A 26,814-nucleotide genomic window follows, 5' to 3' on the forward strand; every position below is an offset into this window, starting at 1 on the left:
CATAGATGATTGACCCAAAGGTAAGAGACACCTACCATGTATGCATGGTGTATACTGGCCATATGGTAGAATTGTATATTCAGAAAAAAATTCTTATCCAATTGTCTATGTTCTATACCAAAACACATTTAAAAGATGCCAAGGTATGATATTAGGCAGCACAATAAGATATTCTGGCTTAGCCGATTATGAACACCTCCCCCGATCCCTCTGAAGAACAGGTCAGGTGCAGAGTCCTTGCTTATAATTCACTGACTCTCTAACTCCTTCCCCCTCCTGTAGTGAGGAGGATTGTGTTGCCTTAATTTTCTGCATCTCTTATCACATTCCTGGAATTCCTAAGGAGAAAGGAGAATGGAGCACAGAGGGAGAATATAGTAGGAATGAGGGAGGGTGAGCCCGGGCTGTGCATGGAAGGGTGGCCAAGCATGCCAGGCTTACGCACCCACCTTATATCTTACCTTATATGTATGAAAACCTCTTCAGTCTCCATAAATATACTAATCACTTGTCACATAACTGAATGTTGTATACATGATCCATCATGTTCCTTTAAGAAATGATAAGATTTCATAAGATGAAGGTAGCTGAATGATACAGTCCTTTAAATAGCAGAGGCATAAATTATTCCATGTGCAAGCACAGATGTTGTAGGACTGTGTCTTTCACCTGTGGTTTTCTATAGGTCTGTAGAGAAACCAACTTTTTATCTTAAAATACTTTAGATGTCCACTTTTTAAGCTTCTTGTGTAAAACATTATATGCTGTTAATTTCTTATTATATCGTAATAGTAAAGGACTGACAGGTCAAGTTGACAACAGGTTAGCCAAAGTCTAATTGTCTGTGATACCTGAAATCACCTCCACTAGTAGCATAGTGTATGGTATTTATACACCTTGTGGAGATTTATCAGGACTAAATGCTCAGGAGTTCACCTGAATGTTCACAGGTTATGGCGCAACTCTACACCCGGCAGTCTTTTTGGCTGGTTTGTCTATCTGTTGGAGTAATGGTGTAATGTTCGCTGTAGACATTCCATAGCAAACCTGTCTCATGTCTCTCTGTTTCTTTGCCTAAAACCCACAAGCAAGTCTGATGCGACTAATATGTGGCTGAACGCTCAGAGACCGGAACTGAACTCAGCATTCCGGTATGGCGTTCCGGCCGTATGTTCTGGTGAGCGCATGATGCAAGTTTGATGCAAGTTAGTCGCATCAGACCCGCTCATGGGAGTTGGGGCTTATACAGAGCCCAAATTCTCTGCGTTGACACAAGTGAAAACTGCCCCTAAAAATAAGGGCCTCACTAAAGCGAACCTGTCTCCAGGAATGTGATTTTTAGCTACTTACAGGTTCCAATAGCCTTTGCTATGCTGCTTATGAAAAAGTCAGAATTCTGAATCATTTCAGTATATTATAATAGTTTATTTTACATTACCTGGCTCTCTGCTTGCAGCGTGTGGTGAGTCCCAGGGGAGGGGAAGCTGCAGCCTGTGTCATTCTCCTCAACACTCATTCAGTTCCCTAACCTTCCTCACTTCCTGTCATGTGTATTGAGCAGGCAGGGGAGGGAGGGAGATGGCATGGAGGAGAGGAAGAATGCATGAGGATATACAGGCACACAAGCTGCGACTGTTTACCCTGAGACTCACCACATGTTGCTGGCAGGGAGCCAGGTAATATAAAGTAAACTATTATAAACTACTGAAATGATTCAGAATGCTGACAATGATATTTTCAGCACAGCATAGGCTATTGGAACCTGTCACCTTCTAAAAGTGACATTTCTGGTGACAGGTTCCCTTTAAGCCCTTTTATACACATCTGTTTCTATACTATCTGTGATTTGGAAGGAGAGCATTATTTTCTATTTGTTTTTTCACATTTCAGTTTTTATCAACTAATCCATAAAAAAAATTCTAGGTCCCCCCCCCAAAAAAAAACTGATGACGTTTGTGGTCAGTCAGTTTTTTTACCAGAAGAAAACCATCAGATTTTTCTGTAAACATGAAGAAAAACTGATGAACCAATGCCATTCATACAGGAAAAAAAAGATGCGGATACAATGCTGACACTAAACATAATATTTTTGGCAGGTTTTTTTTGGCTGGTGCGAGCATTTTTTTGGAAGTGATAAAACAGATGCAATCCTGACACAAATTGGACTGAAATGAATTAGTTTTTTGTGGACACCTCTCTGTGAAGGAGGCCTTCAAGGAATTCTACCATTTGTTTTTATGCATTGTGAAACAAATATACCTTGAGTATGTTGTAACTATGCATGAACCGAGTAGTTTTGCTCATTAAACATTCATAAAATTATGATAATGAGGCTCTTACCCTAAATATGCACCCTTCTGGCATGCATAAGACTGCTTCATCCCACCCCCTATAAGCCTTTTTCAGATTAGGCTGCAATGTCATTCAGAAACTTGGGAAAACTGGGTGCCCTGACTGGGTGCAGGCTGGCTGCCATACATTTACTTCCACATATTCAAACCTGCCTGCAATGTCCAGGCAGGAATAATCAACCTGAGCTGGATGACTCATACACAGCAGCTGGGGGATGGTGCAGCGATTAATTACTTCTGCCTGTCAGGGACAACACAGTGAATAGGAAGTGCATAATAAGTGAAGTAGTGCAAAATTAAGGTAAAAGCACCCAGGACCCTGTGTGATGGCCACAGGAGCGCCAGAACCTCATTATTATAATTTTATAATTGTTTTTTCAGCACAGTTTAGGGATTAATCAAGATATGTTTCTGCATCAGTGTAGCTACAACATTCTCAAGGTATGTTTGCTTCATAATGCATAAAAGCAAATGGAAGGTTTCCTTTAATGTATTAATGGGCTGCATCTATTATCGATTTACACGATGTTTCATCCCCTCAGCTTGCTATGAAAATGTTTACTCTGTGCCTTGTGTTCCTCCTGCTTATTTTTAAACTTGAGTAAGTGTTTGAACTGGCGATCCCTGCATGTTCATAGACTGAGTGCCCTTTCTTCCCTGGCACAAGTGGCTGAGCCCTCTCCCTCCCAGCGCAGGCATCTGTCACACAGCCTGTTACAGGCTGGGCAGTCTTCAAGCATCTGTTCGCTGGAACAATGCAACATGTGTCCTGGGTCAGTGCAGCCTTCTGTTTGCCTCTTCTCTGCCGCTGTCATGTGACATTACAGAGAATATGGAAACATATGGGCCAGTGGCAAATGTTTACAGGGGATAATGGGAGACACTGTGGGTGAATAGTCTGTGAGTAGGAGCAATTGTACTTGTTGATTACATTCCATCATACCCAAAGAACCCTCCCTGAAATTGTAGGGTTAATAATTTTCTAAAAACTTTTGGAAGGTGGAATTCTATAATAAAATAAATGCCCCAAATCACCCACAATGCTATACCTTATTCTCTGTTCGACCTCCATTTATTACCCAAACTACAAAAAAACTTTTTATTGAAATAATAAAATAAAATCATAATAAAATCCTATTATTAGCTCCTCTGTCTTTGAGATTCCTTAAAGAGGTTGGCCGCTTTTGAATAAATCTGTTGCCTAAGACATGCCTCTGCATGTATTTGTATGTACCTGTGTCTTTGCCTCCTTTGACAGCTTCAGCCTTTTTCACCATGCTACCCTCTGCACATATACACAATTCCCTTTCTCTCATTCCTCTAGGCTGTCCTCATGGCATCAGCCACTGTGTCTATTTTCACTGTCCGTCCTCACTGACAAAAACTGGTGGTGGAGGGGGGGAAGGTTGGAGCAGGAGGGTGTATAACTCTCCTGCTACAGTTCCTCCTATTCATCAGAGCTCAGACAAGTAAAGAAAGAATCAATGACAGTCTGCACACAGCTCAAAAGTATCTAGCAGGACTAATGAATCACTTGATGAACATTCATTATCTACAAGGCAGTAAAGACACATGTGCTACTTATGTAAAAGAGTGACCAACCTCTTTAGGGAAATCTGTAGATAATTCATTTACTTTGCAGCAAACCCATTGTGCTCTTATACAATTCACACTGGTATTCAGTGATGTATAAATTACTGGCAGTGCCCAGTCTTTTGAACTTCAAAGAAAATGTTTTTTCATGAAAACAAATGTCCACACCCCTTAATAAGGGCAAATTTTTCCCCAACGATAATAACATTTATACATTACCAGTCTGTCTTCAGTTGTTTTATGCACTCTGCACTCAGGAAAGTGTGAGGGGATTTTTAAAAAAAATATAGTTTAAAGGAGTTCTCCACTTTACAGTATTCCAATTGCCACTAAAACGGCTTTTACGAGCCATCAGCAATTGGAACAGCGGGTTAGTCTGATTGTTTATAATTGCCTTAAATTTGGCCAGAACTCTAGCTTCCACCACACTACTTGCTCTTTAGATCACCTTATTCAATCTAGTAACATCTTTAGTGCCAAACCAGATCCAAAACAAACCGCACAATAAAAAAAAAAAATAGATCCTGCTATCACAGTTTCATGAAACATACAAAGTATCCTATCACAAATCATAAATGACCGTAATTTCCTTAAAAAATATATAATTTTGACCTACCCTTTTTACCCTGAATATAGGGGATAATACTGTTCCTTGTGGGGCTCCAACATTACTGACAACCATTTCTGAGACACAGCTCCCCATACATACAAACTTTGGGCGTTCAGTCGGGTAGTCCATTACCCATTAAATGAAACTAATATACATACTATATCAATTCCTGAGAGTTTTCTAGATCACACAAGTGTATGTCTTGTCTTGTTACAGTAATCAGAACTGTGTGTTGTTAACCCCTTAAGGACCAAGCCACTTTAGGGGCTTTTGAACCAGGTCTGTTTTTAAAATTTGCCCTGTGTCACTATAAGTGGTGTGGGGATTTGGCCCAGTAGAGACCGTGGTAGCGGGGTGCTGTGATGCAGTTCAAGACAGTGACACCAAGTTTTAGTCCAAAACAGGTCTCGCCTGTGTTTATTTCAGCAGGAACAAAATAAAACAGCCTTTACATTCAGGCATCAAAAACAAAATAATATCCTACCCATCAGGGTGCTAACTAAACAATGGTTCTCTGACTCACCACTAACAAAAACACTTTTGCTGTTCCAGGCACAGGGGTCAGGGCTGTGTGCTCTCCAGCCTCCACTCAGAGAGAACACACTCTCAGCTCTGAAGAGCGGCTTTATGCAGGCTGATTGGGCTGTTCCCACCACCTGTGTCCAAGGTGCTGGACAACCCAACCTCAGCACTAAGGCCTTGCATAATAGCAAAACCTAGGGGAAACATACCGCACATCCACAGTTAACCCCTTCAGTGTCTCACATACCCTCCCCCTCTGTTTGACCCTGTGGGGGCGAACACTTTTGGCCATCAGACAGTGGGTACGAGACAGGGCATCGGCATTCCCATGCAGCTTTCCTGCTCGATGTTCTACCGTGAATTTAAAATTCTGCAACATTAGGAATCACCTTGTGACCCTGGCGTTCCTCTCTTTGGCCTGACTCATCCAGGTGAGGGGAGAGTGATCGGTCACTAGTGTAAACTGTCGCCCTATCAAGTAATACCTCAGGGATTCCAGAGCCCATTTTATCGCCAAGCACTCCCTCTCAACTATACTATAGTTCTTCTCAGGAGGTGTGAGCTTGCGGCTCAGGAATGTCACGGGATGTTCCTCACCCTCCACTACTTGGGACAGGACAGCCCCTAAGCCCACGTCAGAAGCGTCAGTCTGCACAATAAAGGTCTTGGTGAAGTTAGGGGTGATCAGTACCGGTCCCTCGCACAAAACCGTCTTAAGTCGCTGAAACGCCCCCTCAGCCTCTTCACTCCACATTACCATCACCGACCTGCTACCCTTGGTCAGGTCAGTCAGGGGTGCCGCTATGGTAGCAAAATCGGGAATAAATCGGCGATAGTAGCCCACTAGTGGCAGGAGCCCCATGTAGCCCAAAGGGAAGTATACTGAAAAAGCCCATCAGGAGTAACAAAAGCGGTCTTCTCTTTAGCCCTGTCAGTAAGGGGTACCTGCCAATACCCTTTCGTCAAGTCAAGGGTGGAGAAGAACCTAGCCTGTCCAAGTTGTTCTATCAACTCGTCAACTCTGGGCATAGGGTAAGAATCAAATTTGGACACCTCGTTCAACTTCCTAAAGTCATTGCAGAACCTTAGGGAACCATCAGGTTTGGGAATCAACACAATAGGACTCGACCAGTCACTTTTAGACTCCTCGATAACCCCCAGGTCTAACATCTGCCTGACTTCTTCGGATATGGCAAGCCGGCGCGCTTCAGGGACCCAGTAGGGTTTTTGGTGTACCCGGATGTGGGGCTCGGTTATGATGTCATGCTTGATGACTGAAGTACGTCCCGGTAACTTAGAGAACACATCAACGTTTCGGAGCACAAACTCCTTCGCTTCCTGAATCTGGGCCCTGGAAAGGGACTCCGAGATCCGTACTTCAGGCACCTTGGCATCGGGTACACCCACCTCCGGTGTCACCTTCTCGGGGACAGACGCTTTTCCTACTCCCACAGCTATCAGGGACTCTCTTTCCCTCCATGGCTTTAGGAGGTTCACGTGGTATATCTGTTCAGGTTTCCTCCTCCCCGGCTGATTTACCTTGTAGTTAACCTCCCCTACTTTCTCCATGACCTCATATGGACCTTGCCATTTCGCCAAGAACTTACTCTCAACGGTGGGCACCAGAACTAACAGTCTGTCGCCTGGGTTAAAGGTCCTGAGTCTGGTTGACCTATTGTAGACCCTAGACTGGGCCTCTTGTGCCCTTGTCATGTGCTCCTTTACAAGGGGCATTACCGCCGCTATGCGGTCCTGCATAAGGGAGATTTCCTTGGGGAGGCCTGTACAGGAGAACACCTGGAACCGCTCCCTAGCAATGTTTTTGGAGGAGATGTTCCTTAACGGGATTGCCTCTGGATACCGTGTAGCTTAGTCCAGGATAACCAGAATGTACTGGTGCCCCCTTGTGGACTTGACTATGGGGCCAACCAAATCCATTGCAATCCGTTCAAACGGCACCTCTATGATTGGTAACGGTACCAGAGGACTCCTGAAGTGGGACACCGGGGCAGTAATTTGGCACTCAGGGCAGGAGCTACAATACCGGTTTACCTCCTCCCACGCCCCGGGCCAGAAAAATCTCTGCAGGATGCTCTCTCTGGTCTTCTCAGCACCTAAGTGCCCTCCCAGCACATGTTTATGTGCCAAATCTAGCACCAGCCTTCGTCGAGATTGGGGTACTACAAGTTGCTCAATCTCCTCACCCCGTATCTGGTCAACCCTGTACAACAGTTCCCCAAAAATCACCATTCGGGGGTATATTTTGTCAGCCCCTGGTATTTGGAGTACCCCATTTATCACCTTAACATTCTCCCGTGCTTTAAATAAGGTAGGGTCCTGTAGCTGTGCAGCCCCAAAATTTTCACGGGAGATCTCAAGGTCCGGCATGTCGGCTACCTCCCCGTGGCCCTCGACCTCACCAGCTAGGACCTCTAGGGGAGAGAATTCATCACATGGGTTCACCCCTACTGCTGGTGTGGGTACATCGGCCTCAAAGGGTTCAGGGGCCAAGGCCGGACATACCTGTTGTCCATTATCTGCTACAGCACCTGAGGTGGGTTTTCGTCTCCACAGGTCCCAAAACACCGGTAAGTCTCTGCCGATAATAGCCTCATGAAACAGAGTCCCCACCACCCCCACTTCATGGGTAATAGTACCACAAGGGGTATGTAGGTTGATGACAGCAGTGGGATATTCGCGAGTGTCCCCATGTATACACAACACTCCCACTTTCCGCCCACTGTATAGTCCAGGTTCAACCAAAGTTCCCCGCACCAGGGTGACCAGACTCCCTGAGTCTAGCAAGGCTTCCACTGTGTGACCACCGATTGTGATCATGCACACTTGGGGTTCTGCCGGGCAAACAGTGCAAACAGTGACACTCGCCGGGTCTGGTTGCAGTCCATTGGCTCCACTGACAGGGGACAGTTGGCAGCAATATGGCCCATTTCATGGCATCGCCAGCACTGGATACGGCTATGACCTCTGTCACGAGCCTCACTGGGTTTCTGGGTATCCACGCCCCCCAATGAACCCCCTCCCAACCTGACATGTCTCCCCTTTTCCGCAGTAGCAGTCTTACCAGATGGTTTGGTGACCCTGTCACTGGCACTGCTTCGTGTGGCAGAGGTAAGTAGAAGGTCCTCCGTAGCCCGATATCTCTCTACTAGGGACACGAGTTCCTCAGCTTTTGTGGGACCGGCCTGTCCAACCCACCGCTGGAGCCGAGAGGGCAGAGAACGGGTGAACTTGTCGAGGACCACTCTCTCTACCATCTGTGCTGGGGTGCAGTCCTCTGGTTGTAGCCACTTCCGGACAAGATGGATCAGGTCATGCATTTGGGAGCGTGGGGGTAGTTTTTCTGAGTAAGCCCACTGGTGGACCCGGCTGGAACGAACTTGAACGGTGACCCCAAGATGAGCCAGAATCTCCGCCTTTAGCTGGGGGTACTCATGGGCCTCCGTTTCACTCAGATCGTAGTAAGCCTTCTGCGATTCGCCTGTCAGGAACGGTGCCAGGACATCTGCCCACTGCTCAGCTGGTAACTCCTCTCGCTCAGCTACTTGCTCGAACACAGTGAGATACGCCTCCACGTCGTCAGTCGCCGTCATCTTTTGTAAGGCCTTCTGCACTGCAGCCCGTGCGGAATGCTGGACTACCGGGTACCCTTGCAAACCAGTATGGGACCCCTCTGTAGCTGTCGCCTGCGATGCCGCCATAATGCCAGAAAACTTTTCCATCATCAGCTGGAACATGGCTTGCTGCTGACAGGACCTCTCCTCCTGTTGCTGGAGCATGGCTTGCTGCTGGCGGGACCTCTCCTCCTGTTGCTGGAGCATGGCTTGCTGCAGCTGCCAATTAGCCTGGGACTCTTCCTGCTGTTGCCGGAGCATGGCTTGCTGCTGCTGCCGATTAGCTCTGGCCTCCTCTTGCAGGTATTTAATAAAGTTCTCCATCTTGGCTGTATCCTGCAATTTCACCCAGGCCATGCAATGTTGCAGGATGTAGCGAGCCTTTCAGGTGTGTGTCTTTTTGAACTGCCCACAATCCGAAGCACCATATGTGGGGATTTGGCCCAGTAGAGACCGTGGTAGTGGGGTGCTGTGATGCAGTTCAAGACAGTGACACCAAGTTTTAGTCCAAAACAGGTCTAGCCTGTGTATATTTCAGCAGGACCAAAATAAAACAGCCTTCACATTCAGGCATCAAAAACAAAATAATATCCTACCCGTCAGGGTGCTAACTAAACAATGGTTCTCTGACTCACCACTAACAAAAACACTTTTGCTGCTCCAGACACAGAGGTCAGGGCTGTGTGCTCTCCAGCCTCCACTCAGAGAGAACACACTCTCAGCTCTGCTGAGCGGCTTTATGCAGGCTGATTGGGCTGTTCCCACCACCTGTGTCCAAGGTGCTGGACAACCCAACCTCAGCACTAAGGCCTTGCATAATAGCAAAACCTAGGGGAAACATACCGCCCATCCACAGTTAACCCCTTCAGTGTCTCACAGTGGTTATAACCTTCAAATGCTTTCACATATGCAGGTAATTTTGAGATTCATTTCCTGTCACACATTGTACTTCAATTAGTGGAAAAATTTGGATGATATCTTTTACGTATTGTTTTGGGGTAAATGTTACTTTTTGATAAATTTTTAATCTTTTTTTATGAAGTTGGATGTGAAAATATCATAATTTGGGTTTTTTTTAAAATACATTTTTATGGGATTCACCATACTGTTTCAGTAACAATTTTGTCATGGATGCGTCAATACCTAATATGTAGTGTTTTGTGGTGATTTTCATTTTTATAATGTAATTTGGTTTTGCCTGCAGATCGTTTTTCTTTTTCTCTTCCATACATGTTTCCTATGTGGGATATTTTATGATACTGCATATAGAAGCTGGATCGTGTTTTTCTAAATTCCCGTATGGTGCCTTTGAGCGAAGGTTGAATCCGTGCTGCTGCAGCCATCTAAACTCCAATCACGGTGTCCAGGTGAGCTGACTTTCCCTTGTCCATTTTGATAATTTGATGTAATATAATGAAATTTTTAAAATTTAATTTTTACATGTGCATCAGGGGATCTGTATTTTTTTTTTATTTGCAGTTTTTTTTAAAAACTTTTTTTGACTTTTTTACTTTGTCCCAGTGTAAGACATGAACATCATTTGAACACTTGTTTAATGTAATATTCTGCAATATTAATGTATTGCAGCATATTACTTTAGTCAGACAATGTATTGTGCATGGGATGACAGCATCAAGAGCTCATACTCGCTATGGTGCTGCTGGTCGCTGCTGTTTATATACAGAGGCAGGTGGTTCCATCCCAACCACTGCCGCAAAACCAGCTACATTGCTACAGTGTTAGTTTCTAGCTGTAGCAAGCCGGTGGTTATGGTTAGGCCTCTGTATACAAACAGCAGAATCTGATGTTAGCTCAGTAGCAAAGTTTGTGCAGCAGTCAGAGGCTAAAGCCACCTGGCATTTTTTTCAGCCCAATCGGGAGGAATGGGATGGCTTGGGAGTGGTCAGGAATGGTGGAGAAGTTTTGTTACTTCCATGGGTTGGTTGGGCCTGCAACAAAGGTAATTAGCTGTTAACCCTTTCATTATGGTTATGTGGGATTCAGGATGCGAACAAGGACTAAAAAGTCCAGGCTATGAAGAGTTATCTGAGGGGTGTTCAGGAACAGAAGAATAGAAAATCAGTTTTATTCAGGTTTGCTGCAGAGCCTGATTTCCTGCCTGCCAGTTTTTTTTTCTACAGAATTTCAGGTGGTTTTGTTCCGTGTAGTGTTCACACTGTCATTTCCTGGTGCAGGCTTTGTGTTTGCTTACTTTTTAATGCCTTTTTAATGACAAAGTGGAGTGTTGTTTGCGGTGATACAATATGTAGGAAGACATTGCTGGGCTTGTAGATGTGCCTTTTCAATCTCATCAAAAGTAGTTGCAAGCTGAGTTTTTGGGGGTTTGTTGTTGCAGCACCAAGATATGATATGGTGGGGCATGGAGGTATAAAATCATTCAAAAATACAAAAGAATAATTTACTGAAAGTGCCATCCAGCTATAAATCTAGGGACTGGACATGCAATGGGAGTGTTGTAATCTGCAAATACATTCCTGGATAAACCTTGTTATGTGTACATGGGTATTATCCTGCTGAAAAATGCTAGGGGAAGCTCTGGCATGACGGCCATACACACTAGGCCAAAGGATGTCCTAAACAGAACACTTTCTTTTGGCGTTCCCCTTACTAGGGATAACTGTGGTATGACATGGCTCTAAATACCTCACAAGGAGAGGTGCCAACCTGTGTCTGGATTTCAATGAAGCTTTTATGTTATGTGGAGACACAGAATATAAATTAGTAAAAACATTTTTATATTATGGTGGAAGGGATACCAAATTTGTATAGGTTTTATAATGCTTTCATACATTTAGAAAAATTAAAACCTCCAGTAAAAAAAAATATATATATTTTGCCATATTCTGGTGCTAATAACTTTTTTATACTTTGGTGTACGGAGCTGTGGGTGGTGTTATATTTTGCAACTTTTTATGTTGTTTTCATTGCTATCATTTTAAAGACTTTGGGTGCTAGTTTCCATTATGGGGTTAAATGCAGTGAAAAACCGTCATTATATTTTGATAGATTGGGCATTTTCGGACGTGGCGATACCTAATGTGTATATGATTTTTACTGTTTATATATTTTAATATCAGTTCTAGGGAAAGGGGGGTAATTAGAATTTTTAGGTTGTCTGATCGATCCTATCATATACAGGCAGTCCCCGGGTTACGTACAAGATAGGGTCTGGAGGTTTGTTCTTAAGTTGAATTTGTATGCAAGTCGAAACTGTATATTTTATAATTGTAGATCAAGATAAAAAAAAAATTGGCCCCAGTGACAATTGGAGTTTAAACCTTTTTTGCTGTAATGGGACCAAGGATTATCAATAAAGCTTCATTACAGACACTTTACAGCTGATTATTGCAATCTGGGACTATAGTAAAGCATTCAGAAGCTTCACCAGAGGTCAGAGGGGTCTGTCTGTAACTATGGGTTGTCTGTAAGTCGGGTGTCCTTAAGTAGGGGACCGCCTGTACTGCCATACTACAGTATGGCAGTAAATGGTGTTTTCTGTCCTCATTCATTACAATATGCTGATCGCACATTTAACCCAAGTTAAACCGAGGCAGCCTCGGGTCTTTGGAAGAAGTAGCAATGAAAACATTGTCTCCTCTCGACTGTAAGTTATTAACATCAGAAGATGGCCAAATGAGGAAGATTTTAATTAAAATTACCATATTGAAATCATATCTGAGGTTTTTTTTAAGCATGTGTGCATTGGAAGAAGGATAGTCTTCTCAATGACTATGTCCCAAACTCTATATTTTAACTGGAAAAGTTGTGGATCGTCTTATACACCCAGTCTTATACGCTGCAAAATATGGTAATTTGAAGGACATCTACAACCAGGTTACTGGTAGAGTGTTATAAATGGGCTGCTCGTTATGTCTAGGGAATGTATGCCCCTGCTGCATTCCTTCTCCTGCCACCGGCCGGGGAACTAGGTGAGAGCGCAACTCCGCTCTCTCTACAGCCTGACGCTAATGGGCGGATTGGAACCTAGTTCCCGGGCGGCAGCAGGAGGAGGCTTGCATAAATTTGATAAAGTTATTATTTTGGGCATAAAAGCAACAAAATACATGTAAAACATCCCCCAAACTCCCCCAGACGAGTGATGGCGAATATTTTAGATACAGAGTGCCAAAACCCACTTTTATGCCAACTTGACAATTTGAGCAGTAACCTATTGATCCCTGCTGTATCACAAGTTTCAATCATATTAGCATCCTGCGAACACAATACAATAGAAAGAGGGTGGAGAAATTTGGATTGTAGCTTCCTTCCAGGGTCCCGTGTAGAGGAAGAATTAGGAGACCCAGAGCAGGAGCTCCAATATTAATCAATCTATGTCCACACCTTCTCACTTCTTGTGTAGTCCCGGCAGCCAAGGAGATGTTTCTTTAAAACAGCACTGAGCAGGGCACATCTATGGCTGTCTTGGATCACAGGAGGAAGCCTTGAGTCCTGTCTTGCAAATTCTGTGATGGGGTTAAGGCCTAGGTGCCCACAGAAAGGGCTCTGCGCGCCACCACTGGCATCTGTGGCATAGTTTCGCCACCACTGCCCTAGACATAACAAGCAGCATATTTAGGACACTAGTAATCTGGTGGTAGATGTCCTTTAACCCCTTAATGTAGAGCTACAGCACAGAGGTGCAGGGAATGTATGAAGAGGGCTCACGGGCTGAGTCCTCTTCATACAAGGGTGGGGGTTGTTGCATATTGCATATTGCACCGATCGCGGCTATTAACACTTCCGTTTGCCTCCGGCAAAGTCGCCGGCGACATTTAGAAGACGGCGGCGCATGGGCGCCACCATCTTTATTCCGATCATCGCTCCCCTGAACGTCATCAAAGAATAAAGTAGAGGTGTTATTTGGAGCGCACAGTCAAAGTCGTAAAAACTGAGCCCACAAGAACGTGATGGGTTTTTAAAAATTTTTCCACATTTGGAATTTTTTCCAGCTTCCCAGTACATGGCATGGAATAATAAATAACATTACAGGAAAGTAAAATTTGTTACGTACAAAATAAGCCCTAACACAGGTCTGTACACGAAAAATGAAAAAGTTATGGATTTTTGAAGGTGGAGAGCGAGAATTGAGCGAAAAAACCCTGCGTCCTTAAAGGGTTAAGACTGTCCAGAAATCACCATTATCCGATCCGTATTTCATGTTTCTGCGATTGTATTATTGCCTAGCAAATCCCCTCCCCCCTGTGCAGACTTTATTGGAGTTTATGGATGGGAATACATTCTTCCATAGCTCTCCTGTAGCTCAGAGCTTACACTAACTCTAGTACCATAAACGTGTACAGCAATGTGGACAAGTGAAATGAGGTTGATGGTAATTATAGACTGGACATCATTCTGCTTCTTTATTAACCCCTTTACAACCTGGCCCTTTTCATTTCTACGTTTCACTTCCTAGTGATCTTATTTAATATTCCATGCCGTGTTCTGGGAAGCGGGAAAAAAATTCCATATGTAGTCAAATTGGTGAAAAAAATGCATTTGGACCATTTTATTATAGGCTTATATTTTAAATCCAACACACCAGTTACATTCCTTCTTTGTGACACTCTGTCTCGTTACTCATTTAGGCTTTCATAATCAGTGACACCATTTTTCTCAAAGACAACATGGCAGTCATTATACAATGGTTCTTCATTGTCATTTTTCAAGTACGCCTTGGTTTGCACCTTGTGCAGTGTGCCTTATGTATCTTAGTTTCCCAGATGTTCCGTGCGACTTTTCACTTATGTTTTTTGCTTAATTTTGCTACTTTTTAGGCACAAATCTGCACCTGGTCCAGGCAGGTGCAAAGGAAGGATTTTTTTTCATGGACCCTATTTTAACATGTAAATTGGAATTATTTCACATGCTTTAAATGTTTTAAATTTTGCACAGTAGCCTGTTTTCTTTGAAAATTCAGAAATTTTTGCATTTACATTTTCTTATTGATTTATTGGTTACTTCTAAGCGTGAGATCACACGTAGCATTTTAATTGTGCTTTAATTGCATTTTGAAACCTATTACAGCAAAGCGCAATATAAACGTGATGTTAACACGTGTGTTAACATCATGTTTACTATGCGTTTGGAAATGCAAATGTTAACAGTAATGTAATTAGGCAAATCACCTCTCCTCAGCTGTTGTAATAGGTTTCAAAATGCAATCAAAATGCACCATGTGACCGCACCCTTAACACATTTGACCGCAGCCTCATATGTCGTCATCTCCCTTGGGTGTGACAAGAGTGCAGGACACAAAAATGCAGGACACAGACTCAAATCCCAAATTAACAGTAGTGTCCACTCCTATATATATAACCCCCTCACGTGGCTTGTCTCCATGTGGATTTGAGACTTTTGCAACAAAAAGTCTCAAAAAGAAGCCAAAATTTGCGCCTGCCATGATAGGAAAAAACTGAACATGTATCACAAGTAAAAAAATCATACATAAGGCGCAAAATGGAGCTGCCAAATGTCTCAAAAGTTCACCAAAGAAAAAGAACTATGACACATGTATCCCCCATAGTGTTTGAGCAGAGCTGCCAATGCAGATGTTGGCTGTCATAGAAGGCATCTGTTAGCAAAAGAAGTGTGATCATAAGGAGACATAAAATAACTTCACTAAACTGGACTACACTGCCTCCATCACTTAAATAAAGGTCTACCTCAATCTACTTGATTGTGATCATCAGGTTTATTATGAACCAGATGCAAGCCCTGTTTTAGTGCTGTATTTGATCTAATACTGTGTATTCATACTGACACTAAAGTATTATGTACTATATATGGGAAAAACTTATAAATTATAGAAATAAAAGCACACTTTTCAGAAACAAGCTACAGAATAATAACTGTTCAATAGTAACATGTTTCTGTGAGTGTCTCAGGCTACGTCTGCATCCCCTATCATGTATTATGCCTTTGGTCATTGCCTTTTTAGCCTTTCCATAATGTCTCTCAGTGGACACACTAGCCAGAGGGCTTCTATTCTCTGCCTTAAAAAGCCAAGCTGCTAGGGTTGTTTTCCTACATTAATTTGACTGTCCCTTGGGCAAACATCTGACTGGTGTAGTCCACAGAATTACTTATCTAAAGGAGGACAGCAATGACGAATGGTAATTTAACCATGAGAAATTTAAGATATGACACTTACTAATCACCGCAAAAATAGGGTGCAAAATACAAATTATTCTAATAACCTAAATGTGTTACAAACTCAAATGCTTGCTACTGTCTCGTATCTACAATTACTATGTATAATCTGACATACTAAAGCTCTACCACCAGTAGGAGAGCAAAATTTATTCATTTTCAAAATGAAAGAATACAACAGGTTAAGTCCGCTGAGTAATTCAGGGAAGGAGTGCTTGGAAGCTGTTAGTGAACAGAGAGGAATTTCTTTGATGTTTTATCTGAGCTTCCTAAAGTGGAGGCCAAGTAGAAGAAACCAGGAACATACTTAGATTCTTCAGCCCAAGGAATTACAATTACACAAAACCTGTACTTATGTACACATCTTATGTTCTCTACAAGAGGGACCTCTGTGCACAGTATGAGATTATCAACTACAATGCAATACAATTCTGTCATGTGGGACCTTAGGGGTATGGCATCAGGTTAGGGCATGTAAAAATTCAACATTCTGTGGGCTTTCAGCTTCAAAACTGTTTTTGCAGGTTGGATTATCAATAATTAATTACGATATTGTGGTTACCAGGGGAAGATTCACCATTCAGGTATTAAGGCAGTTCCCATAGGCACAGGGCCAGGACGGCCCACACATATGTCAACAAGATAAAGAATTTATTAGATAAATGCTGCCCAAAATCTTTCAGTTAAAGACTTCATATTTTCCACAACTCTTGGCATCATTGACTATGGCACATCTTGAGTTTTTTCGCTATCCCCACCACTCCTAAACAATCAGCACCATTGCCTTTGGCACCCAATATGCTAACTCGGCTCTCTTCTGTTGGGTGGGTACCTGGAACAAACAGCCCCGCACTGCCCACCTGAGACGAATGCACACTGATTATTTGGGAAAGGTATGGGCTATAGGAAAAAAATCCAACTACAAAAGAATCTGAGTAAAAACTGCAGGGGGTTGGAATTGGTGATGGTGTTATATGAACAGTAGTTGGTATGGCAAAGTACAGTATTACCTAGCTCTAGTGCCTAAAGGGATTCTTCTGTAGAGACTATTCTATGTCATTAAAAAAAATTCAGGATTGCAAATGGCAGGTCATTTTGCATGTTGCGCCTGGGGTATTCAAGCTACATCTCTGAAGTGACAGGGATATTTTTCAAGCCCGGTCCCTCTTTGTCCACTCTTGAGGGTAAGATATTTGATTGGATTTTTTATAGATTTGATAATAATTTGACATAATTGTAGGTAAAGACCACATAAAAGGTGAGTCAAAAGTTCCAGGACTCACTTTTATTTCAGAAACAAAAGGGAAAATTACATTTCTGAATACCACAGTAAGTATGGCTCTTGGTTCAAAGGTTTTCAACAAAGAAAAAATGCAAGATCAACAGGAAAAGTTGCCAGTGATGCACAGCTATATGAACTTGCATGATAATTTATAAAGAATCTCTGTGTTAGTAACATTTGAACCACGAGTGATATTGTAAATCTGAATGCAGCAATCAGTTGCTGAGGCATTTCTGGTCTATAACATGACCTACGCCGCATTGGAACAACCTACCCTTGAGGCAATTTAGCAACTTAAGGGTGTCCTGTGGCTTTTTATTTACCCAGTATATCTGAACTACAGATGTATGTGTTGTCAGATATTGTCATTGTTTCCAGGGTGGACATAATGGATAAGGACAACATAAAGTACTCAACTACTTTTCAGAATTGATCAAAAAGATCAAGATTAGAGATGAGCGAACACTAAAATGCTCGGGTACTCGTTATTCGAGACGAACTTTTCCCGACGGCATGCAGAGGCAGCGGCAGCAGGCTAGAGAGTGTCATGGCGACATACCCTAAATGGACTCAGGCTTCAAACCAATGGGTGGCAGAGAGGAACCAAAGGAGGTGAGCAAGAAGCGCTCAAATAATATCGGTACATGATAAAAGTTTGCCAGTATATTTTGTGGATTACACAGCAGGGTGGCGACAAAGTTAACATGGAAGCCATGAAAACAACCCAAAATTCTGCCTGACACAGCTCGTTTGATAAGGGGACCATGTATGGAGGCAGTGAACTAGTAGTAGATTAAAGGTGCTGCAGTTAAAACTATGTTAGTTGGATCTTGGCATGGAGCTGGCGCTCCGCTGCCAGGCGAGCTTTCGCCAATCCAAGCCCCTGTCTATAGGCTACTCCCCAAACAGCACTTCTAAGAACCTTTTGTATAAGATCAAGTGTAGTAGCGTTCTTATAAGTTTAGGATATGGCGGGTGAGGGGAATGTAAACAGATGCGCAAGAAGCGCTGAAATAATATCCCTAAATGGTAAAAGTTTGCAAGTATATTTTGTGGATTACACAGCAGGGTGGCGACAAAGTTAACAACTTTGATGTGGAATGCCCTGTAATAGCTCTTGGGCGGTGTGCCTTTTATCGCCTAGGCTCAGCAGTTTCAGCACCGCCTGCTGTCGCTTAGCGACGGCACTGCTGCTGTGCCTAGAGCTACCGACTGATGGCGCCATGCCCACGGATGGTAATTCGGAGGAGGAGGAGGTGGAGGAGGGGTGGGAGGAGGTATAGTAGGCCTTTGAGACCTGGACCGAGGTAGGCCCCGCAATTCTCTGCGTCGGCAGTATATGACCAGCCCCAGGGTCAGACTCGGTCCCAGCCTGCACCAAGTTAAGTGTAGTAGCGTTCTTATAAGTTTGGGATATGGCGGGTGAGGGGAATGTAAACAGATGCGCAAGAAGCGCATGATGCGCATGGAGCTGGCGTTCCGCTGCCAGGCGAGCTTTCGCCAATCCAAGCCCCTGTCTCTAGGCTACTCCCCAAACAGCACTTCTAAGAACCTTTTGTATAAGATCAAGTGTAGTAGCGTTCTTATAAGTTTAGGATATGCCGGGTGAGGGGAATGTAAACAGATGCGCAAGAAGCGCTGAAATAATATCCCTAAATGGTAAAAGTTTGCCAGTATATTTTGTGGATAACACAGCAGGGTGGCGACAAAGTTAACAACTTTGATGTGGAATCCATGAAAACAACCCAAATTTCTGCCTGACACACCTCGTTTGATAAAGGGACGATGTATGGAGGCAGCTATATGGACGACTTTTGGAGGTAGCAATGGAGACAACGTGTGGAGGCTGCTATGGAGACAATTTAATTTGGATAGTGCCTGTATGTGGCAGTCCCAAACATTTTTCAAACCAGAGGAGCAGGTAGGTGGCCCTCCAGTAAAATGGGATAGATTGAGTGCCTGTATGTGGCAGTCCCAAAAATGTTTCAAACCAGAGGAGCAGGTAGGTGGCCCTCCAGTAAAATGGAATAGATTGAGTGCCTGTATGTGGCAGTCCCAAAAATTCTTCAAACCAGAGGAGCAGGTAGGTGGCCCTCCAGTAAAATGGAATAGATTGAGTGCCTGTATGTGGCAGTCCCAAAAATTGTTCAAACCAGAGGAGCAGGTAGGTGGCCCTGCAGTAAAATGGAATAGATTGAGTGCCTGTATGTGGCAGTCCCAAAAATTGTTCAAACCAGAGGAGCAGGTAGGTGGCCCTGCAGTAAAATGGAATAGATTGAGTGCCTGTATGTGGCAGTCCCAAAAATGTTTCAAACCAGAGGAGCAGGTAGGTGGCCCTCCAGTAAAATGGAATAGATTGAGTGCCTGTATGTGGCAGTCCCAAAAATTGTTCAAACCAGAGGAGCAGGTAGGTGGCCCTGCAGTAAAATGGAATAGATTGAGTGCCTGTATGTGGCAGTCCCAAAAATGTTTCAAACCAGAGGAGCAGGTAGGTGGCCCTCCAGTAAAATGGAATAGATTGAGTGCCTGTATGTGGCAGTCCCAAAAATTGTTCAAACCAGAGGAGCAGGTAGGTGGCCCTGCAGTAAAATGGAATAGATTGAGTGCCTGTATGTGGCAGTCCCAAAAATGTTTCAAACCAGAGGAGCAGGTAGGTGGCCCTCCAGTAAAATGGAATAGATTGAGTGCCTGTATGTGGCAGTCCCAAAAATTGTTCAAACCAGAGGAGCAGGTAGGTGGCCCTGCAGTAAAATGGAATAGATTGAGTGCCTGTATGTGGCAGTCCCAAAAATGTTTCAAACCAGAGGAGCAGGTAGGTGGCCCTCCAGTAAAATGGAATAGATTGAGTGCCTGTATGTGGCAGTCCCAAAAATTTTTTAAAACAGAGGACCGGGTAGGTGGCCCTCCAGAAAAATGGAATAGATTGAGTGCCTGTATGTGGCACTCACAAAAATTGTTTCAAACAGAGGACCGGGTAGGTGGCCCTCCAGAAAAATTAAATGCATGAAGTACTATAGCAAGAGCCAGTGGGCCCTGTCAAAAAATAGCCATTTTCCTCTGCTTTACTGTACAAAGAGGAGGAGAAGGAGGAAAATGAGGAGGAGGAGGAGGAGTGGATCAATTATTCAGGTTGAGCTTCCTTCACCTGGTGGAGATTGGAAATTCTGAGAAATCCAGCCTTTATTCATTTTAATAAGCGTCAGCCTGTCAGCGCTGTCAGTCGACAGGCGTGTACGCTTATCGGTGATGATGCCACCAGCTGCACTGAAAACCCGCTCGAACAACACGCTAGCGGCAGGGCAGGCAAGAACCTCCAAGGCGTACAGCGCCAGTTCGTGCCACATGTCCAGCTTTGAAACCCAGTAGTTGTAGGGAGCTGTGTGATCATTTAGGACGATGGTATGGTCAGCTACGTACTCCCTCACCATCTTTCTGTAAAGATCAGCCCTACTCTGCCGAGACTGGGGACAGGTGACAGTGTCTTGCTGGGGTGACATAAAGCTGGCAAAAGCCTTGTAAAGCGTACCCTTGCCAGTGCTGGACAAGCTGCCTGCTCGCCTACTCTCCCTCGCTACTTGTCCCGCAGAACTACGCACTCTGCCGCTAGCGCTGTCAGAAGGGAAATACTGTTTCAGCTTGTGCACCAGGGCCTGCTGGTATTCATGCATTCTCACACTCCTTTCCTCTCCAGGGATGAGAGTGGGAAGATTTTGCTTGTACCGTGGGTCCAGGAGAGTGAACACCCAGTAATCGGTGCTGGAATAAATTCTTTGAACGCGAGGGTCACGGGATAGGCAGCCTAGCATGAAATCTGCCATATGCGCCAGAGTACCAACGCGTAAGAATTCACTCCCCTCACTGGCCTGACTGTCCATTTCCTCCTCCTCCAACTCCTCCAACTCCTCTTCTTCTGCCCATACACGCTGAACAGTGAAGGACTCAACAATGGTCCCCTCTTGTGTCTCGCCAACATTCTCCTCCTCTTCCTCCTCATCCTCCTCCACCTCCACCTCCTCCGATATGCGCTGAGAAACAGACCTCAGGGTGCTTTGGCTATCAACAAGGGAATATTCTTCCCCCGTCTCTTGTGACGAGCGCAAAGCTTCCGACTTCATGCTGACCAGAGAGTTTTTCAACAGGCCAAGCAGCGGGATGGTGAGGCTGATGATGGCGGCATCGCCACTGACCATCTGTGTTGACTCCTCAAAGTTACTCAGCACCTGACAGATATCAGACATCCACGTCCACTCCTCATTGTAGACTTGAGGAAGCTGACTGACCTGACTACCAGTTCTGGTGGAAGTTGACATCTGGCAGTCTACAATCGCTCTGCGCTGCTGGTAAACTCTGGATAACATGGTCAGTGTTGAATTCCACCTCGTGGGCACGTCGCACAACAGTCGGTGAGCGGGCAGTTGGAGGCGGCGCTGCGCTGCCCTGAGAGTGGCAGCATCTGGGCTGGACTTCCTGAAATGCGCACAGATGCGGCGCACCTTCGTGAGCAAATCAGACAGATTGGGGTATGTCTTGAGGAAACGCTGCACTATCAGATTTAACACATGGGCCAGGCATGGCACATGTGTCAGTCTGCCGAGTTGCAGAGCCGCCACCAGGTTACGGCCGTTGTCACACACAACCATTCCCGGCTTGAGGTTCAGCGGTGCCAGCCACAGATCAGTCTGCGCCGTGATGCCCTGTAATAGCTCTTGGGCGGTGTGCCTTTTGTCGCCTAGGCTCAGCAGTTTGAGCACCGCCTGCTGTCGCTTAGCGACGGCACTGCTGCTGTGCCTAGAGCTACCGACTGATGGCGCCGTGCCCACGGATGGTAGTTCGGAGGAGGAGGTGGAGGAGGGGTGGGAGGAGGAGGAGGCATAGTAGGCCTGAAACACCTGGACCGAGGTAGGCCCCGCAATCCTCGGCGTCGGCAGTATACGAGCAGCCCCAGGGTCAGACTCGGTCCCAGCCTCCACCAAGTTAACCCAATGTGCCGTCAGCGATATATAGTGGCCCTGCCCGGCAGCACTCGTCCACGTGTCCGTGGTCAGGTGGACCTTGTCAGAAACGGCGTTGGTCAGGGCACGGATGATGTTGTCTGACACGTGCTGGTGCAGGGCTGGGACGGCACATCGGGAAAAGTAGTGGCGGCTGGGGACCGAATACCGAGGGGCGGCCGCCGCCATGAGGTTGCGAAAGGCCTCGGTCTCTACTAGCCTATAGGGCAGCATCTCCAGGCTAAGCAATCTGGAGATGTGCACATTAAGGGCTTGGGCGTGCGGGTGGGTTGCACTATATTTGCGTTTCCGCTCCAGCGTCTGGGGTATGGAGAGCTGAACGCTGGTGGATGCTGTGGAGGATCGTGGAGGCGACGATGGGGTTTTTGTGCCAGGGTCCTGGGCAGGGGGCTGACTAGCAGCTGACACAGGGGAAGGAGCAGTGGTGTGCACGGCCGGAGGTGAACGGGCTTGTTGCCACTGAGTGGGGTGCTTAGCATTCATATGCCTGCGCATACTGGTGGTAGTTAAGCTAGTAGTGGTGGAACCCCTGCTGAGCCTGGTTTGGCAAATGTTGCACACCACAGTCCGTCGGTCATCCGGTGTTTCCTTAAAGAACCTCCACACTTCTGAAGATCTAGCCCTCGCCGCAAGAGCCCTCACCACGGGAGCTTCACTAGTTGACAGTGGCGCTGATGCACCAGCTCTGGCCCTGCCTCTCCGTCTGGCCCCACCACTGCCTCTTCCAACCTGTTCAGGTCGAGGACTCTCCTCCGTCTCAGAAGCACTGTGTTCACCCGGCCTCTCAACCCAGCTTGGGTCTGTCACCTCATCATCCTCCGATCCCTCAGTCTGCTCCCCCCTCGGACTTCCTGCCCTGACAACAACTTCCCCACTGTCTGACAACCGTGTCTCCTCATCGTCGGACACCTCTTTACACACTTCCACTACGTCAAGAAGGTCATCATCACCCACAGACTGTGACTGGTGGAAAACCTGGGCATCGGAAAATTGCTCAGCAGCAACCGGACAAGTGGTTTGTGACTGTGGGAAGGGTCCAGAAAACAGTTCCTCAGAGTATGCCGGTTCAAATGCCAAATTTTCCTGGGAGGGGGCAGACTGGGGGGGAGGAGGCTGAGGTGCAGGAGCTGGAGGAGTGGCGATTTCGGTGACATGGGTGGACTGCGTGGAAGACTGACTGGTGGTGGACAAATTGCTCGAAGCATTGTCAGCAATCCACGACATCACCTGTTCGCACTGTTCTGGCCTCAACAGTGCTCTACCACGAGTCCCAGTAACTTCAGACATGAACCTAGGGAGTGTAGCTCTGCGGCGTTCCCCTGCTCCCTCATCAGCAGGTGGTGTCTCACCCCGCCCAGGACCACGGCCTCTGACCCCTGCAGTAGTTGGACGCCCACGTCCCCGCCCTCGTCCTCTACCCCTAGCCCTCGGGTTAAACATTTTTAAAATGAGAGTTATAACTTTTTTTTATTTTTTTACTTCTTTTTGTTTTTTTTTGTGTTTTTTTGTGTTTTTTTTTTTTTTTTGTGTTTTTTGTTTTTTTTTGAGTTTTTAAAACCAAACAATCCTATCCTATTGCTATGGCTATTTTCTAGCCAAGTATCAAAGGAAGCACACTACTATGCCAGATGAGATGACACTGAGTTAGTGCCTAATAGAAATCCAACCCCTACTGAATTTTGCCACTTCGGCCTTTGCTATGGATATGTGCGCCACTAAGCGCAGAACACAGCGGTCGCAAGTCTCACTACAAATTGCTCAGAATTGGCAAGTACATGCACTGCAGAAACTACAGCCACCAGCAGATCAACCAGAAATCAAATATATAGAACGCTACTGTAGGCTTCAAGAAGCTGTTTGTATTCTCCTATGGCTATTTTCTAGCCAAGTATCAAAGGAAGCACACTACTATGCCAGATGAGATGACACTGAGTTATTGCCTAATAGAAATCCAACCCCTACTGAATTTTCCCACTTCGGCCTTTGCTATGGATATGTGCGCCACTAAGCGCAGAACACAGCGGTCGCAAGTCTCACTACAAATTGCTCAGAATTGGCAAGTACATGCACTGCAGAAACTACAGCCACCAGCAGATCAACCAGAAATCAAATATATAGAACGCTACTGTAGGCTTCAAGAAGCTGTTTGTATTCTCCTATGGCTATTTTCTAGCCAAGTATCAAAGGAAGCACACTACTATGCCAGATGAGATGACACTGAGTTATTGCCTAATAGAAATCCAACCCCTACTGAATTTTGCCACTTCGGCCTTTGCTATGGATATGTGCGCCACTAAGCGCAGAACACAGCGGTCGCAAGTCTCACTACAAATTGCTCAGAATTGGCAAGTACATGCACTGCAGAAACTACAGCCACCAGCAGATCAACCAGAAATCAAATATATAGAACGCTACTGTAGGCTTCAAGAAGCTGTTTGTATTCTCCTATGGCTATTTTCTAGCCAAGTATCAAAGGAAGCACACTACTATGCCAGATGAGATGACACTGAGTTATTGCCTAATAGAAATCCAACCCCTACAGAATTTTGCCACTTCGGCCTTTGCTATGGATATGTGCGCCACTAAGCGCAGAACACAGCGGTCGCAAGTCTCACTACAAATTGCTCAGAATTGGCAAGTACATGCACTGCAGAAACTACAGCCACCAGCAGATCAACCAGAAATCAAATATATAGAACGCTACTGTAGGCTTCAAGAAGCTGTTTGTATTCTCCTATGGCTATTTTCTAGCCAAGTATCAAAGGAAGCACACTACTATGCCAGATGAGATGACACTGAGTTATTGCCTAATAGAAATCCAACCCCTACTGAATTTTGCCACTTCGGCCTTTGCTATGGATATGTGCGCCACTAAGCGCAGAACACAGCGGTCGCAAGTCTCACTACAAATTGCTCAGAATTGGCAAGTACATGCACTGCAGAAACTACAGCCACCAGCAGATCAACCAGAAATCAAATATATAGAACGCTACTGTAGGCTTCAAGAAGCTGTTTGTATTCTCCTATGGCTATTTTCTAGCCAAGTATCAAAGGAAGCACACTACTATGCCAGATGAGATGACACTGAGTTATTGCCTAATAGAAATCCAACCCCTACTGAATTTTGCCACTTCGGCCTTTGCTATGGATATGTGCGCCACTAAGCGCAGAACACAGCGGTCGCAAGTCTCACTACAAATTGCTCAGAATTGGCAAGTACATGCACTGCAGAAACTACAGCCACCAGCAGATCAACCAGAAATCAAATATATAGAACGCTACTGTAGGCTTCAAGAAGCTGTTTGTATTCTCCTATGGCTATTTTCTAGCCAAGTATCAAAGGAAGCACACTACTATGCCAGATGAGATGACATTGAGTTATTGCCTAATAGAAATCCAACCCCTACTGAATTTTCCCACTTCGGTCTTTGCTATGGATATGTGTGCCACTAAGAGCTAAACACAACGGTAGCAAGTCCCCCTGCTAATTCCTCACAAAATGGTAAAAGATGCAAATTAAAATAAAAAAAGTAGAACGTTATTGTAGCCCTAAGAAGGGCTGTTGGGTTCTTTGAGAATCACTCCTGCCTAACAGTAAGCTAATAGAACACCCTAACGCTTTCCCTGACCAGCAGCAGCTCTCTCCCTAGCGGCATCCAGAGACAGAATGATCCGAGCAGCGCGGCCAGCGGCTAGTCTATCCCAGGGTCACCTGATCTGGCCAGCCAACCACTGCTATCGACGTGTAAGGGTACCACGTCATGCTGGGTGGAGTGCAGAGTCTCCTGGCTTGTGATTGGCTCTGTTTCTGGCCGCCAAAAAGCAAAACGGCGGGAGCTGCCATTTTCTCGAGCGGGCGAAGTATTCGTCCGAGTAACGAGCAGTTTCGAGTACCCTAATGCTCGACCGAGCATCAAGCTCGGACGAGCATGTTCGCTCATCTCTAATCAAGATTAATCGATCAATAATCAATAAGACCAAAAGATTTAGAAATTTGACCATCCATTGTTTACCTTCAGTTCCAAGAATTAATAGTGGTTTTGTTTCTAGACCAATGATGTCACCTTTTTAATGCTAAAAAAAATTGTTAAATATAAACTAAATTTTTTTTTTTTGGCATAAAGTACCAAAATGTAAATATCTTCATGAAACAGACCTTTTTGGGCTGTCCATACACACATAATGGATATGAATCCTCACCTCTTCACTTGTTGACCGGGTATAAATAAAAGCTACCACTGAACTATGTTATCTGGAATGTGTGGTTGTAAATGGATCAATAATCTCAGATCAATTAGCCTTAGGTAAAACCAATCCAGATAGTCTAGACACCGCCTTAGGTTAGCATCATAAAAGTTGGAATGCTGTAGTATTTTCATCCTAAAGGTTTGAACTACCTGAAAGATGTCAGTGAAAGAAAAAAAATTGTTAGACAATTGTAATATTTTAGGCTAGGGCTACACTATAGTATACTATACAACTTTGAAACCCATTGCTCAAGACAAAGGTCCCTTTCTGAAATGTTTGTCTGGGTGCGGTCATCTTGGTTGTACACCAGCTCCATAATATGGGTGAGCTTGAAGATGTGTTTTTACTAGATATAGCTATTTTTTTTAATGAAGAGCACTAAACTCGCTCCTTA

The 26,814-nt window shown here is 44.9% G+C and overlaps 1 long non-coding RNA gene across 1 annotated transcript; it reads right to left on the bottom strand.

Moving 5' to 3' along the window:
• Positions 1-240: 240 nt before the first annotated feature.
• On the bottom strand, positions 241-26,563 carry LOC140065811 (uncharacterized). The gene is made up of 3 exons (XR_011848062.1): positions 26,373-26,563; positions 462-550; positions 241-338 (listed from the first exon to the last, which is right to left on the bottom strand). It is a non-coding gene; the product is annotated as an uncharacterized lncRNA (long non-coding RNA).
• Between the last annotated feature and the right edge of the window lie 251 nt (positions 26,564-26,814).

Source organism: Engystomops pustulosus, chromosome 6, assembly GCF_040894005.1.
Source record: "Engystomops pustulosus chromosome 6, aEngPut4.maternal, whole genome shotgun sequence".
NCBI classification, from domain to species: domain Eukaryota; kingdom Metazoa; phylum Chordata; class Amphibia; order Anura; family Leptodactylidae; genus Engystomops; species Engystomops pustulosus.